At 49.4% G+C, this 16,962-nt stretch overlaps 1 protein-coding gene across 3 annotated transcripts in view; it reads left to right on the top strand.

The window, feature by feature from the left end:
* Window positions 1–16,962, top strand: part of SCARB1 (scavenger receptor class B member 1) — a 128,832-nt gene that overhangs the window by 8,473 nt on the left and 103,397 nt on the right. For all 3 annotated transcript variants that reach the window (XM_034934816.3, XM_034934815.4, XM_063593766.1), the window contains exons 2-4: window positions 3,628–3,738; window positions 8,786–8,878; window positions 11,684–16,889. The gene's annotated coding sequence lies outside the window, so the exon portion shown is untranslated. The remainder of the gene's footprint in view (window positions 1–3,627; window positions 3,739–8,785; window positions 8,879–11,683; window positions 16,890–16,962) is intronic.

The raw sequence follows: 16,962 nt of genomic DNA, 5'->3' as shown, positions 1-16,962 counted from the left end.
TTTTTATTTTCTTGAGACAGGGTCTTGCTCTGTTGCACAGGCTGGAGTGCAGTGATGGCATCTCGGTTCACCGCAGCTTCAACCTCCTGGGTTCAAGTGAACCTCCTGCCTCAGCCTCAGGAGTAGCTGGGACTACTGGTGCATACCACCATGCCTGGCTAATTTTTATATTTTTTTGGTACAGAGGGCATCTTGCCATGTTGCCCAGGCTGGTCTCAAACTCTTGGCCTCAAGTGATCCTCCCACCTTAGCCTCCCAAAGTGCTGGGATTACAGGCATGAACCACTGCACTTGGCCTGCTTTTTTTTTTTTTTTGGAAGCAGCCCTCTGGATGGGTGTGAGGTGATATCTCACTGTGGTTTCAATTTGCATTTTTCTGGTTATGAGTGACGTTCATCTTTTCATTTGCTTATTGGCCATTTGTATATCATCTTTGTAGAAATGACTGTTCAAGTCTTTTGCCCCTTCCTGCTTTTTCTTTTTCTTTTCTTTCTTTTTTTTTTTTTTGTGAGTCAAGGTCTCGCTCTGTTGCCCAGGCTAGAGTGCAGTGGTGTGATATTGGCTCACTGCAACTTCCACCTCAGCCTCCTGGGTAGCTGGGACCACAGGCACACGCCACCACACCCAGCTAATTTTCTTTGTATTTTTATAGAGATGGGGCTTTCACTATGTTGGCCAGGCTGGTCTTGAACTCCTGAGCTCAAGCGCTCCTCCCACCTCAACCTCCCAAAGTGCTGGGATTAGAGGTGTGAGCCACCAACCTGCCCCCGACACTTTTTTTTTTTTTTTTGAGACAGGGCCTTGCTTTGTCATCTAGGCTGGGGTGCAGTGGTGTGCTCATGGCTCATTGCAGCTTCAGTCTCCTGGGCTCAAGCGATCTTCCTGCCTCAGCCTGTAGCTGGGACTATAGCACTCACCACCACATCTGGCTAATTTTTTCATTTTTTGGAAAGATGGATTCTTGCTATGTTGCCCAGTCTGGTCTTGAACTCATATCAAGTGCTATGTCTACCTTGGCCTCCCAAAGTGCTGGGATTGTAGGCATGAGCCATCACAATAAACTTTTTGCCCATTTTAAAAATTGGGTTATTTGTTGGTGAGTTTTAGCATATTCATCCTTTGTTAGATACATGATTTGCAAATAATTTCTCCCATTGTGTGGAAGGAACTCTGTTGATTGTGTCCTTTGATGCATAGTAGGCTCTGCCTTTTTATGGAGAAATCTTAAAGAATTCACAACTGTTTTTTTTTTTTTTTTTTTGAAATGGAGTCTTGCTCTGTTGCCCAGGCTGGAGGGCAGTGGTGTGATCTTGGTTCACTGCAGCCTCCACCTCCGAGGTTCAAGCAATTCTCCTGCCTCAGCCTCCCAAGTAGCTGAGACTACAGGTGTGTGCCACCACCCCCGGCTGATTTTTTGTAGTTTTGGTAGAGACAGGGTTTCGCCATGTTGGCCAGGCTGGTCTAGAACTCCTGACCTCAGTGATCCACCCACCTCAGTTTCCCAAAGTGCTGGGATTACAGAATTCATAAATGCTTTAAAACCATCCCTGACCAGGTGCGGTGGCTAATGCCTGTAATCCCAATACTTGGGGAGGCTGAAGCAGGAGGATCACTTGAGTCCAGGAGTTTGAATCTAGCCTGGGCAACATGGCAAGACCCTGTCTCTATAAAAAATTTTTAAAAAATAAGCCGGGTGTGGTAGCGAACACCTGTGGTTCCAGCTACCTGGGAGGCTGAGGTGGGAGGATCTCTTGAACCCGGGAGGCAGAAGTTGCATTGACACCCAAGATCACACCACTGCACTCCAGCCTGTGTGACAGAGCCAGACCCTATCTCAAGAGAGGGAGAGAGGGCCGGGCACGGTGGCTTACGCCTGTAATCTCAGCATTTTGGGAGGCTAAGGCGGGTGGATCACAAGGTCAGGAGTTGGAGACCAGCCTGGCCAACATAGTGAAACCCCCGTCCCTACTAAAAATACAAAAAATTGGCTGGACGTGGTGGCATACGCCTGTAGTCTCAGCTACTCAGGAGGCTGAGGCAGGAGAATTGCTTGAACCTGGGAGGCAGAGGTTGCAGTGAGCTGAGATCGTGCCACTGCACTCCAGCCCAGGCGACAGAGCAAGACTCCATTTCAAAAAATAAAAATAAAATAAAAATAAAAATAAAAAAAGAGGGAGAGAGCAGAACACGAGGTCAGGAGATTGAGACCATCCTGGCTAACACGGTGAAACTCTGTCTGTACTAAAAATACAAAAAATTAGCCAGGCGTGGTGGCAGGCGCCTGTAGTTCCAGCTACTTGGGAGGCTGAGGCAGGAGAATTGCTTGAACCCGGGAGGCGGAGCTTGCAGTGAGCCGAGATCGCGCCACTGCACTCCAGCCTGGGTGACAGAGCAAGACTCCGTCTCAAAAAAAAAAAAAAAAAAAAAAAGGGAGAGAGAGAGAGACAGAGAGACAGAGAGAGAAAAGAAAGCCATCACTGTATATAAAAGGGGTTTTGGCAAAAAGTAAGTCTTGCCCTGCCTTGACTGCCCTCCCCAGAGGCAACCTCTATTATCAGTTTCTTGTATAGCTTTCCAGAGATTTTCTTTGAGTTTTCTAATGTAACATTTCCATAGACAATTGTGCAGTTTGTTTTTATGCAAAATGAACCTTGGCTATGAGTGGTCTCTCGGAGCCTCAGTATCCCCATTGGTTAGACAAGGGAGTTGGAGTGGATAATTCCTAAAGACTGCTGGGAGGATCACAGCCTGCATGCCAGGAAAGAGCCCAGCCACGCTTCTTGGCCTCCTTTCATGAAGGTTTATGAAGGCTCTGTCTTGAAATTTTTTTTTTTTTTTTTTGAGATGGAGTTTCGCTCTTTGTTGCCCAGGCTGGAGTGCGATGGCGTGATCTTGGCTCACTGCAACCTCTGCCTACCGGCTTCAAATGATTCTCCAGCCTCAGCCTCCCAGGTAGCTGGGATTACAGGCATGCACCACCACGCCTGGCTAATTTTGTATTTTTAGTGGAGGTGGGGTTTCTCCATATTGGTCAGGCTGGTCTTGAACTCCTGACCTCAGGTGATCCGCCTGCCTCAGCCTCCCAAAGTGCTGGGATTACAGGTGTGAGCCACTGCGGCCGGCTTTGTCTTGATTTGAGAGGTTATTTCTTTTTGTTGTTGTTATTCTTTAGATAGAGGGTCTTGCTCTGTCGCCCAGGCTGGATTGCAGTGGTGTGATCATAGCTCGCTGCAACCTCTACCTCCTGGGCTCAAGTGATCCTCCCACCTCAGCCTCCTGAGTAGCTGGGACTACAGGCATGCATCACCACACCCGGCTTATTTTTGTATTTTGTATTTTTTGTAGAGAAGGGGTCTCACTGTGTTGCCCAGGCTGGTCTCAAACTCCTGGGCTCAAGTGATCCTCCCGCCTCGACCTCCCAAAATGCTGGGATTACAGGCATGCACCACCATAACCTGGCCCCAAAGAGGTTATTTTTTAAAGGAGAAAGCCATTTTCTCTGAACAGCATCAACATCTGTTCTGTGGGAATACAAGAGTTCTTGTTTTGTTCCACTTAATAAGAATGCAGTTCCTCTTGTCAGCTCGATGCTGGGAAAAACTCTAATTTCAGTTCTTTATTTTTCAGAAATTCCAAAGAACATAGAAAGGAGACCACAGGAAGAATCCAGAACTGCTGCCCATCATAAAATTTTTCCATCTGCAATTTGTGTCTACAGTGTGCCAGTTATTGATGAGGGTGAGGCTGAAGGTGGGACAGTGTGGGGGAGATTTTTTTAATTGCTCCCCAATTACCATATTCCTCTTTTCTTTTCTTTTTTCTTTTTGAGACAGAGTCTCGCTCTATAGACCAGGCTAGAGTGCAGCGGCGCAATCTCGGCTCACTGCAACCTCCGCCTCCCGGGTTCAAGCAATTCTCTGCCTCAGCCTCCCGAGTAGCTGGGATTACAGGCACCTGCCACCATGCCCAGCTAATTTTTATATTTTTAGTAGAGATGGGGTTTCACCATCTTGGCCAGGCTCGTCTCGAACTCCTGACCTTGTGATCCACCCGCCTCGGCCTCCCAAAGTGCTGGGATTACAGGCGTGATGCCCGGCCCACATTCCTCTTTTCTTTTTAGTTTTAGAGTCCCTAAAATTCCAGATGGGCATATGTCACCCAGCCAGAGGTGATGTTTTCCAGCTTCCACTGAAGCTAGGTGTGACCTCGAGACTATGTTCTGGCCTATAAGATACAGGTGGATGATGTGACGGGAACACTTCCAGGCCAGATGGTTAGAAGGGAAGCTGGTTGTCCACCTCTATTTCCCACTCCCTTTGAGCTGGAACGTGGACAGGGTTTGAGAAGCCAGCTCTGTCCCTGGGGATGGTGGAGCAGCAGGAGGTGGGGTCCCTGGGTCCCTGGGTGACCACGTGGAGCCGAACCTCCTGCCTTCTTGGACTAGCAGCCACCTCTGCGATGTTAAGGGAGAGAGGAATACGTTTCTAATTTGTTAGAGTCACTGTATTTTGAGGTCTCTTAGCAGCTTAACGTATACCCTAACACAGGTGGCTTTCACCTTTTTATACAACTTTGTTTTTTTTTTTTTGAGACAGAGTCTTGCTCTGTCACCCAGGCTGGAGTGTAGTGGTGTGATCTCAGCTCACTGCAACCTCCACCTCCCAGGTTCAAGTGATTCTCCTGTCTCAGCCTCCCAAGTAGCTGGGACTACAGGTGCCCGCCACCATGCCCAGCTAATTTTTGTATTTTTAGTAGAGACAGGGTTTCGCCATGTTGGCCAGGCTGGTCTCAAACTCTTGACCTCAGGTGATTTGCCCGCCTTGGCCTCTTGAAGTGCTGGGATTACAGGCATGAGCCACCATGCCCGGCCGATTTTTACTTTTTTAAACAGTGGTTTGCACTGAAATAGAAATTCTTTGAGAATAGGAACTGTGCCTTTTTGTCTCCCATGATATCCCAGCCCCTGCCAGACAGTAGTAGGCAGTGAGAATGGTTCTTGGACATTAGCTTGCCTTAGGATTGGCTGGGGCATGGATTAGTTGAAAATGCAGCTTTCTCAGGGGCTTATCCCAAATCTGTGGAATCAATCTTTGGACCCGACTTTATAAATCTAACTTTATTTATTTATTTATTTGAGACGGAATCTCGCTGTGTCGCCAGGCTGGAGTGCAGTGGTGCTTGGAGTGGAGTGCGATGTCGACTCACTACAACCTTGATCTCTTGACCTCGTGATCCACTCGCCTCGGCCTCCCAAAGTGCTGGGATTACAGGCGTGAGCCACCGTGCCTGGCCCTTTTTATACAACTTTGATTTTTACCTTTTTTTTTTTTTTTTTGAGACTGAATCTTGCTCTGTTGCCCAGACTGCAGTGCAGAGGCACAATCTCGGCTCACCGCAACCTCTGCCTCCCGAGTTCAAGTGATTCTCCTGTCTCAGCCTCCAAGTAGCTGAGATTACAGGTGTGCACCAACACACCCGGCTAATTTTTGTATTTTTAGTGGAGATGGGGTTTCACCACGTTGGCCAGGATGGTCTCGATCTCTTGACCTCGTGATCTGCTCACCTCGGCCTCCCAAAATGCTAGGATTACAGGCGTGAGCCAGCACGCCCAGCCACTTTACTTCTAATGAAAGAAAAGGTCTTGTTTACAATAGCAACTGTAATGATGAAATATTGAACAGCAAACTTCCCAAGAAAGGTGGAGGATACAAACATAAAAAGCTTTAAAAAAATTCTACTATTGTTGTAATATAAAAAGAGACTTGCATTCATGGGAAGACAATCTTTGTTCTTTGAGAGGAAGAATCAGCTTTGGAAAGATGCCAAGAGCTTGCTAAATTTAACTAGAAATCCATACAATCCCAATTAAAATACTAACACAAACTTTTGGGAGATTTGAGAAAATGGTGCCAAAGTTCATCAAAGGATGTGAATGAAGGAAAATTGCCAGGAAAATTCTAGAAATAAAAAATAACGAGGGGGCCAGGCACTGTGGCTCCTGCCAGTAATCCCAGCACTTTGGCAGGCTGAGGTGGGAGGATTGCTTCAGGCCAGGAATTCAAGGCCAGCCTGGTAAACACAGCAAAATCCCATCTCAACAAAAAATTTTTAAAACTCAGAGCAGGCATGATAGCTCACACCTGTAATCTCAGCGCGTTGGGAGGCCAAGGTAGGTAGATCACTTGAGGCCAGGAGTTTGAGACCAGCCTGGCCAACATGGTGAAACCCTGTCTCTAAGAATACAAAGAAATATTAGCCGGTGTGGTAGCAGGCACCTGTAATCCCAGCTACTTGGGAGATTGAGGCACGAGGATTGCTTGAACCCAGGAGGCGGAGGTTGCAGTGAACAGAGATCGCTCCACTGCACTCTAGCCTGGGTGACAGAGCGAGACTCTGTCTTAAAAAAAAAAAAAATCAGCCAGGCATGGTGGCATGCACCTGTAGTCCCGTCCTAGCTACTCCGAAGGCTGAAGTGAGAGGATCGCTTGAGCCCAGGATGTAGAGGCTGCAGTGAGCTATGATCGCACCATTGCACTCCAGCCTGGGTGGCAGAGCGAGGCCCCATCTCTAAAAAAAATTATATATATATATATATATACACACACACACACACACACACTATATATATATTTATTTCAATTTTTTACTTGGTTTTATTTATTTATTTATTTTGAGACAGAGTCTCGCTCTGTTGCCCAGGCTGGAGTGCAGTGGCATGATCTCAGCTCACTGTAATCTCTGCCTCCTGGGTTCAAGCTATTCCCGAGTACATGTGTCACTAAACCCAGCTAATTTTTGTATTTTTAGTAGAGACAGGGTTTTGCTATGTTGGCCAGGCTGATCTTGAACTCCTGGCCTCAAGTGATCTGCCTGCCTTGGCCTCCCAAAGTGTTGGGATTACAGGCGTGAGCTACTGCGCATGGCCTATTTTATTATTAGTTATTGTTGTTAATCTCTGACTGTGCCTGAATTATAAATTAAATTTTATCATGGGGAAAAACAGTCTATACCGGGTTCAGTGCTATCTTAGGTCTCAGGCATCCGCTAGGGATCCTGGAGCTTATCCCCCGAAGATAAGGAAGGGCCCCCGCTGCTCCGCTGGAATTCAAAATAACCCTCCCACTGCGCAGTGAGGTGGGTAAAAGCCAGTCTGATGGTCTGACAGTGCTTTGATGATCTTGTACTCTCTACTCTTTGCTTTTGCAGAACATTAATTACCAAATGTTTTCCAAACTTTGCAAGAGGAGTACAGGTGTCGGGGGTGAGGGAGGGCCTTGTTTTCATCTAATAGACCTTTCTGTTCTTTCTGTTTCACTTGGATTTTGTGAAGCTCAGACTCCAGCATCTGACAACTCAGGTTCAAATTCGGGCCTGGTTACTCCCCCGCTGTGTCCCTGTGTGACCTTGAACAAGTTACTTTATTTCTCTATGCCTCAGTTTCCTCATCTGAAAAGTAGACATAATATTGGTTTTGACTCCAGAGGTGAATGTGGGATTCAATGAGCTAAAATGTAAAACAGTTAGAACACTGCCGTGCATGAAGTTCAGTCTTAATGAATATCAGCTATTATTATGATCAATATCTGCCATGGGGCCGGGTGCAGTGGCACATACCTATAATCCCTGCACTTTGGGAGGCTGAGGTGGGAGGATGACTTGAGCCCAGGAGTTGGAGACCAGCCTGGGCAACATAGGGAGACCCTGTCTCTACAAGTAATAATAAAAAAATAGGCCAGGCACGGTGGCTCACGCCTATAATCCCAGCACTTTGGGAGGCCGAGGCGGGTGGATCACCTGAGGTGGGGAGTTTGAGACCAGCCTGGCCAACATGGTGAAACCCCTTCTCTACTAGAAATACCAAAAATTAGCTGGGTGTAGTGGTGTGTACCTGTAATCCCAGCTACTCAGGAGGCCGAGACAGCAGAATCACTTGAACCCAGGCGGCAGAGGTTGCAGTGAGCTGAGATTGCGCCATTGCACTCCAGCCTGGGCGACAGAGCAAGACTCCATCTCAAAAAAAAAAAAAAAAAAAAATGCTGGGCACCGTGTGCATCCCTGTGGTCCCAGCTACTCGGGAGGCTGAGGCGGGAGGATTGCTGGAGCCCAGGAGGTCAAGGCTGCAGTCAGCTGCGATTGTGCCACCGCACTCCAGCCTGGGTGACAGAGCCAGACCCTGTCTCAAAAGAAAAATAAAATCTGTCATGGGTTGAATTGTGTTCCCCAAAAAGATATGCTGAAGCCCCATCCTCTGGTGCCTCAGAATGTGACTTCATTTGGAAGTAGGGTCATTGCAGATGAGTTAAGGTGACATCCTGCTGGAGTAGGTTGGGCCCCTAATCCAACAGTACTGGTGTCCTTGTAAGAGCAGAGCCATCTTGTCAACACAGATGTACAGGGAAAGATGGTGTCATGATGGCCCCATGACTGCAGAGGCATCTGCAAGCCAAGGAGCTCCAAGGATTGCCAGCCAGCCCCTTGGAAGCTGGAAGAGGTGAGGAAGGAGCCTCGGAGCCTTCAGAGGGAGTGTGGCCCTGCAGACATCCCCATCTCAGACTTCCAGCCTCCAGAACTTCCAGAGAGTAAACTTTCTGTTTATTCATATATTTGTATTTTTTTGAGATAGGGTCTCACTCTGTCACCCAGGCTGGAATGCACTGGCACAATCTTGGCTCACTGCAGCCTCAACTTCCCTGGGTTCAGGTAATCCTCCCACCTTAGCCTCCCAAGTAGCTGGGAGTACAGCCAGGCACCACCACACCCAGGTAATTTTTGTATTTTTTTGTAGAGACAAGGTTTCGCCATGTTGCCCAGGCTGCTCTCGAACTCCTGGACTCAAGTGATCCTTCTGCCTCGGCCTCCCCAAGACCTGGGATTTCAGGTATGAGCCACTGCGCCCAGCTTTCTGTTGCTTTAAGCGGCCCGGTTTGTGGTGCTTTGCATGGCAACCCTAGCAAACTAACACTATGTCTATTCACAATTATTTGATAAAACAAAAACAATTCTTGAAAGCATCTCTTTCTCCCTTCCTTCCTGTGCCTGGGGGTGGGTGGGGAGTCTGTGTTGAGCACCTCAGCTGAGACCAGGCAATTGCAGTGGCCTGCGAAGGTGTTTGGACTTTGTCCTGCAGACCGTGAGAGGCCCCTGGAGATTCTACACTGGGGAGTGACAATTTCCTAGGTGTTTTAGGAAGCTCAGCCTGCCTGCCGGTGGAGGGGGAAGGGAGGAGGGGAGAGGGTTCCGGCCAGTTAGGGGATTGGAGCTGTCATCCAGGCAGGAGATGGTGTGATCTGGATCAGCAGTTCTCAAAGTGTGTCCCCAGACCAGCAGCACCAGCGTGTTCAGGAAACTTGCTGAAAATGCAGTTATCAGGCCCACCCAGACCTACTGAATCAGGCACTCCAGGGGCGGGGCCAGCCATCTGGGTTTCACTAAACCTTCAGGTGGTTCTGCTGTTTGCTCAAGTGCAAGAATGCTCGCTGGGCTAAAGGAAGAGGGTGGAGAGGGTACGTAAGTCCCTTGGGCCTGCGGGACAACGTGCCACCAACTGGGTGGCTCAGAACAACAGAAATGCATTTCTTACCTTTCTGGAGGGCAGAAATCAGAAACGAAGGCATCAGCAGAGCCCTCTGAAGCCTGGGGTGGGGAGAAGCCTTCTTTGCCTCCTTCGACCTCTGGTGGCTGCCAGCAGCCCTCGGCATTTCTTGGCTTGCAGATACAGCACTGCAATCTCTGCCTCAATGGCACATGACATTTTGTATGTGCCTCTGTGACAAGATGTCCTTCTCCTTCTTTTTTGTTTTTTTTTTTTTTGAGGTGCAGTTTCGCTCTTGTTGCCCAGGCTGGAGTGCAGTGGCACGATCTTGGCTCACTGCAACCTCTGCCTCCCGGGTTCTAATGATTCTCCTGCCTCAGCCTCCTGAGCAGCTGGGATTACAGGCGCCCGCCACCACGCCCAGCTAATTTGTTGTAGTTTTAGTAGAGACGGGGTTTCACCACGTTGGGCAGGCTGGTCTCGAACTCCTGACCTCAGGTGATCCGCCCACCTCGGCCTCTCAAAGTGCTGAGATCATAGGCGTGAGCTACCGCGCCCGGCCGGATGTCCCTCTTCTCATAAGGACCCCTGTCCTATTGGATTAGGGCCCGCCAGAATCCCGCAGGCCCTCCTCTTGATTTAATTGCATTTGCATCTGCAAAGACCCTATTTCCCAATAGGGCTGCAATCACAGGGACCAGGGGCCTAGGACTTGGACATATCATTTTTTGGAGGGACACAATTCTACCCACCTCAGATGGGGAGAATGAAAGGAAGCAACAAACAGCAAAACAAGAGAAATGTTAGTGATTAGATGTGGGAGTGGAAGTAGGATGAAAAGAGAAAGAACTCAAATGCCCTGCTGTTGTTACATGAATAACAAAGCTGGGGTAACCGCGGTGTCCTTTTTCCCTTTTTCTCAAAGAGGGACATCCTCAGGCTAGTATTTCAGAAACTTTATCCTAAGTTCTTGGGACTCATAAACACATTGCTGAAACAAACTCCGTCTCACCTGACGACCTCTCTCTCTCCCCCATGGGGCAGGGCTGGGGAAGAAGGAGCGAGCAAGGCCCCTGTCCACACACTCACGGAGCCAGGGCCCAATTGCATTGACTCTTGCTGAGGGCGACACTTTAGAGCCAAGTTCGAGTTGAAGTTCAAGGGCCCAGGATCTGGAGGCATCTGAAGCTGCTCCAGCTCTCAGCTGCCTCAAGGGAAAAGATAGTCTCAGAGATAGTCTAGCACCTGTCTTGGTGAGGAGCCAGGCAGCACATAAGTGTGGGAGCTCCTGCCTCTGACACCAGACATGGCTGAAAGCATTTGTCCTTCTGGAAGATTCCACTTCACCCATCACTCCAGAGTGAGTCAGAAGCCCCTGGAGGGTTTGTGAAAATGCAGATTCCTGGGCCTTACTCCCCAGTGTCTGAGTCACAGGTCTGGGGTGAGAACTCAGAATCTGCTTTCCTTCTTTCCTTCCTTCCTTGCTTCCTTCCTTCCTTCCTTTTCTTTCCCTCTTTCTTTCTTTCTTTTCCTTCCTTCCTTCCTTTCTTTCCTTCCTTCCTCCTTCCTCCCTCCCTCCCTTCCTTTCACTCAGAATCAATTTTCCTTTCTTTGACTCAGAATCTGCCTTCCTTCCTTCCTCTTTCTTTCTTAGACAGGCTCTTGCTTTGTTGCTCAGGCTGGAGTGCAGTGGTGTGAACATGGCTCACTGCAGCCTCCACCTCCCAGGCTCAAGAGATCCCCCCACCGGCCCGATGTCCCTCTTCTTATAAGGACCCCTGTCCTATTGGATTAGGCCCCGCCCGAATCCTGCAGGCCCTCCTCTTGATTTAATTGCATCTGCAAAGACCCTATTTCCAAATAAGGCTGCAATCACAGGGACCAGGGGCCTAGGACTTGGACATATCATTTTTTGGAGGGACACAATTCTACCCAGTTACCTGAGTAGCTGGGGCTAGAGGCACTTGCCACCGTGCCTGGCTAATTAAAAAAAATTTTTTTTGCAAAGATGGGATCTCACTATGTTGTCCAGGCTGACCTCAAACTCCTGGGCTCAAGTTATCTTCCAGCCTTGGCCTCCCAAAGTGCTGGGATTACAGGTGTGAGCCAGCACACCCAGCCTGAGAACCTGCATTTCTATCACATTTCCAGGTGGCCTGGTGCTGCTGCTGCTCTGGAGAACACCTGGAGGAGAACAAAGGCCCACGATGAACGGTTCTCAGCCTAGTGTGCATATGAGAATCACACAGGGAGTTTCAACACACACCAACCCCTGTGCCCGACCCAGACCCTGGGAAACCGCTGAGGGCGGGGTACAAGCGCTGGCCCCCAGGGAGTTCTAATCATTGGCCAAAGTCGGGGTGCACAGCCCAACTCCTTCTCACCCGTCAATGCCACTTCAGATACCACTTCTTCAGCAAGCCTTTCCTGACTTCCTCCAATGGGGTTAGGTCTCTCATTCATGCATTCATTCATTCATTCCACAAACCATCATGCCCCTTGTATGCACCGGGCCCTGTGCTGGTGCTGGGGATTCAGCTGTGAGGCCAGGTAAGGTTTTTGCCCTCGTGGTGTTTCTCTACAGAAACATGGAGGAAACAAGTGGTGAAAAATCAGGACAGATGATGTCAGGGTGTGATGAAAATAAAACAGGACGACGACATAAAGAGCATTAATTAATTAGAGACAGGGTATCACTCTGTTGGCCAGACTGGAGTGCAGTGGTACAATCATGGTTCACTGCAGCCTTGAACTCCCAGGCTCAAGCAATCCTCCCGCCTCAGCCTCCGGAGCAGCTGGAACTACAGACACACCTATCACGCCCAGTTAATTTTTTTTCTTTTTTTTTTGAGACAGAGTCCCACTCTGTCGCCCAGGCTGGAGTGCAGTGGTGCAACCTCGGCTCACTGCAACCTCTGCCTCCCGTGTTCAGGTGATTCTCTTGCCTCAGCCTCCCGAGTAGCTGGGATTACAGGTGCACACCGCACCTGGCTAATTTTTGTATTTTTAGGAGAGATGGGGTTTCACCATATTGGCCAGGAGGGTCTCGAACTCCTGAACTTAAGTGATCGGCCCACCTCAGCCTCCTAAAGTGCTGGGATTACAGGTGCGAGCCCTGTGCCAGAGAAGAGGGTTACTTTAGATGGGCTGGTTGAGGAAGGCCTCTTTGAGGAGGTGATGTTGGAGCTGCCCCTCAAAAAAGCCTCCGTGGAGCCCTTTTAAACAAGAGGAGCATTTGAAGCGGGGCTCAGAGCCTGTGCTGAGGTCCTGCGGTGGGCACAGGCTGACCCCATAAGAAGAACCTGAAGGAAGCCAGGGTGGCTGCATCCCAGAGAGCGGAGAGGGAGGCAGAGGAGGGCGGCCCGGGGAGGACCTGGAGTTTATGCAACAGGAAACCAACAGAGTTCAAGCAGGAAGTAACACAATCCCACTCGCTTTGAAAAAGGTCCACTCTGTGCCCCTGGAATGCGCCCTCACCGAGGTGGATTCCTCTCCCTGAAAGCGTTTTTCTCAGGTGTCACGGCAGACTCATTGGTGTGAGAAGAATCTCTTTGTCCCACTGGTGTGTGATCTTTATGAGAAGGTGATTAACGTGCCCCCTTGCCCATAGGAAGTGCTCAGTCGGCACAGTCTGACAGAGCTGGGTGTGGTGGCGGGTGCCTGTTGTCTCAGCTACTAGGGAGGATCACCTGAGCCCAGGAGTTTGAGGCTGCAGTGAGCTGTGATCACCCCACTGCGCTCCAGCCTGGGTGACAGAGCAAAACCTTGCTCTGAAAAGAAGTTTCACAAATGACCCTGTGAGTGTGTATCCAGTGGTCCTCCTTGGCACTGCCCATCCCTGCCCAAACAGGAGCCTCAGCTACCACCAGATGTGCCCAGAAAGGTATTTCTGCCCATTGTTTTCCAAAGGATATTTTTGTTTTTGTTTTTGTTTTGTCTTTTTTTTTTTTTTTTTTTTGAGGCTGAGTCTTGCTCTGTCTCCCAGGCTGGAGTGCAGTGGTGTGATCTTGGCTCACTGGGTTCAAGTGATTCTCCTGCCTCAGCCTCCGAAGTAGCTGGGATTACAGGTGCCCACCACCATGCCTGGCTAATTTTTGTATTTTAATTAGAGATGGGTTTCACCATGTTGTCCAGGCTGGTCTCGAACTCCTGACCTCAAGTGATCCACCTGCCTCGGCCTCCCAAAGTGCTAGGATTACAGGCATGAACCACCACGCCTGGCCCCCTCCACCTTTTTTTTTTTTTTTTTTTTTTGAGACAGAGTTTCACTCTGCTACCCAGGCTGGGCTGCAGTGGCGTGATCATGACTCATTGCAGCCTTAACCTCCGGGGCTCAAGCGATCCTCCTGAGTCAGCCTCTGGAGTAGCTGGGACTACAGATGCGTTTGCCACCACACCTAGCTAATTTTTGTATTTTGTAGAGATGGGGTTTCGCCAAGTGGCCCAAGCTGGTCTTGAACTCCTGAGCTCAAGCAATCCTCCTGCCTCGGCCTCCCAGTGTTGGGATTACAGGCGTGAGCTACTGCGCCCAGCCCAAAGAATATTTTTGGAACCAGCTTCTCCGTGGGCTCCAGCCATCCCTGGCAGACGCCTCGGCCTGCAGCCTAAGAACAGCTCCCCCTCAGGAAAGAAACTGACAGCTTTGCGGTTCTGCGTTGAAGGGCAAGGGCATCTCCTAAGCTCCGGTGTTCTTGGTACCCACGCTGGTTTCAGGGAGGCACCTCCTGCCTGGCTCCATGGCAGCTGGCCTCTCTGATGCTGTGGACGGTATCCCTGGGCCTCAGTGGGCCCTGGGCAGAGCGGGTGGGTGTTGGAGACAAGGGGCCAGTGGCAAGAGCTGCAGTTTTCTGGGCAGGAAGGAAAATGTTGGTCCAGTAGGAAAACAGGCAAAACAGATGGGGACTAGCTGTACATGGAGCTGTTTGGTTAGGCTGAAGCATGAAACTTCGGCTTTCATTTTAAAAGCCTATGTTCGGCCAGGCATGGTGGCTCATGCTTGTAATCCCAGCATTTTGGGTGGCCGAGGTAGGCGGATCACGAGGTCAGGTGTTTGAGACCAGCCTGGCCAACATGGTGAAACCCCGTCTCTACTAATAATACAGAAGTTAGCCAGATATGGTGGCGGGCGCCTGTAATCCAAGCTACTTGGGAGGCTGAGGCAGGAGAATCGCTTGAACCCGGGGGGTGGAGGTTGCAGTGAGCAAGATTGCGCCATTGCGCTCCAGCCTGGTGACAGAGTGAGACTCTGTCTCAAAAAAAAAAAAAAAAAAAAAGAGCCTGTATTCTTCAGGCCCATGCATGGTGAGAGGTCAGGTGGTTCTTGAGTTAGAAAGTGAACCTCAAAAACTCATCTCCGATTCCAACATAGCAGAGCCCTTAAACACTGGGCCCGGGAGCAAAAGCCCAAAGAAAAGGGGAGAAGGCTGGGCGCAGTGGCTCATGCCTGTAATCCCAGCACTTTGGGAGGACGAGGCAGGTGGATCCCTTCAGCCAAGGAATTTGAAACCAGCCTGGGCAACACAGTGAGACCCTCATCTCTACAAAAAAAATACAAAAACTAGCCAGGCATGGTGGCAGGTGCCTGTAGTCCCAGCTATTCTGGAGGCTGGTGTGGGAGGATTGCCTGAGCCCAGGAGTTTGAGGCTGCAGTGAGCCAAGTTTGCGCCACTGCACTCCAGCCTGGGCGACAGAGAGACCCTGTCTCAAAAAAAAAAAATTTAAAAAATTTTAAAAAAGGGAGGCGAGAAATTCGGACTGTGGACCTTTTGTTCGCTTTTACATACTTTCTTGAAAGCTGCTGCCACGATTGTGATGCTCTCACATTCCACGGTTCAGTTCCTCCGACGCACAACGTTCACTCCTACCTCAGGGCCTTTGCGTGTGCCGTGCCCTCCGCCTGGAATGCTGTCTCTGGGTCTTCCCATGGTTGGCTCTTCATTCAGTTCTCTGTTAGATGTCACCTTTCCAGAGAGCCCACACCCTCCCTCGCTCTCTCTCAAACCGCTGGGTTTTGTTTCTTGCCAGTATTGAACATTATCTGAAGCTGTTTTGATGCCTTATTCCTGGACTTGCTTTGGTGTCTGTCTGCAGCCTCTGGAGTGCGCCTCTAGGAAAGAAATCCCTTTTCATGAGCTGCAGTGCCCAGTCCTGGTGCACTGAGGGCACTCCGTGAATACTCACTGAAGGACAAAGTCAATAAAACTGTTGATTGTGGCTGCTGGCTACTTGCCAGCCGGGTTTATATCTGTAGCCATTGAGACTGCTTTTGGCTGAAAGTCCTAGAAAGCACCCAAGAGGTTTAACAATAAAGATATTTATTATTTCCATATAAGGGGAAGTCCTGAGATAGGGCAGCTTTGGGGTTCTCGATTTCTTTTTTTTTTTTTTTTTTGAGATGGGGTCTCACTCTGTTGCCCAGGCTGCAGTGCAATGGCGTGATCTTGGCTCATGGCAACCTCCACCTCCCAGGTTCAAGCGATTCTCCTGTCTCAGCCTCCTGAGTAACTGGGATTACACGTATGTGCCACCATGCCCGGCTAATTTTTGTATTTTTAGTAGAGATGGGGTTTAGCCATGTTGGCTAGACTGGTCTCGAACTCCTGACCTTGGGTGATCCACCTGCCTTGGCCTCCCAAAGTGCTAAGATTACAGGTGTGAGACACTGTGCCCAGGCTTTTTATTTTTAAAATAGAGACAGGGTCTCACTATATTGGCCAGACTGGACTTGAACTACTGGCCTCAAGCAATATTTCCACCTTGGCCTCCCAAAGTGCTGGGATTACATGCATGAGCCACGGGGCCTGGCGTTCTCAATTTCTTTTTAAATTTTATTTATTTATATTTGTATTTTAAAAATACAGACAGGGTCTTACTATGTTGGCTAGGTTGGTCTTGAGCTACTGGCCTCAAGCAATCCTTCCGCCTCGGCCTCCCAAAGCGCTGGGATTACCTGTGTGAGCCACTGCGCCCAGTTGGCTCTCAGTTTCAATGTTAAGGGGATCCCTGAAGAGCCAGGTTCTCTGCATCTCTCTGCTCTGGCATTTTCTGCAGGGCACAGTGGCTGCCTCTGTCTGGGCATCTCATCCAACAGGACACATGCAGGAAGCATCTCTTCCTTGGCCCATTTTTATCAGCAATGAAACCTTTGCAAGAATTCCCCCAGCTCACCCCCTCTCGTGTTTTTCACCAGCATGTGCTCACATGTCCACCCCTAAGCCAATCGTAGTGAGAGGAACTGTATTACCAAGATGGCTGAGAATAATCAGGATTTCTTCCAGATGGGAAAATGAGGTCCCCCTCTTTGAGCATCTGTGACTGCCGGGAAGCAGATAGACCCTCTGCCTTCAAGAAAGAAGGGGTGAGAAAGAATGAATTTCAGAAAGGCACCAATGGTATCTATCATCACACTTGTTTAATTTCATCCTCACAAA

This window comes from Pan paniscus, chromosome 10 (genome assembly GCF_029289425.2).
Source record: "Pan paniscus chromosome 10, NHGRI_mPanPan1-v2.0_pri, whole genome shotgun sequence".
Classification (NCBI taxonomy): Eukaryota; Metazoa; Chordata; class Mammalia; order Primates; family Hominidae; genus Pan; species Pan paniscus.
The sequence above is the reverse complement of the archived record's forward strand: the minus strand, read 5'-3'. Positions and strand labels throughout refer to the sequence as shown.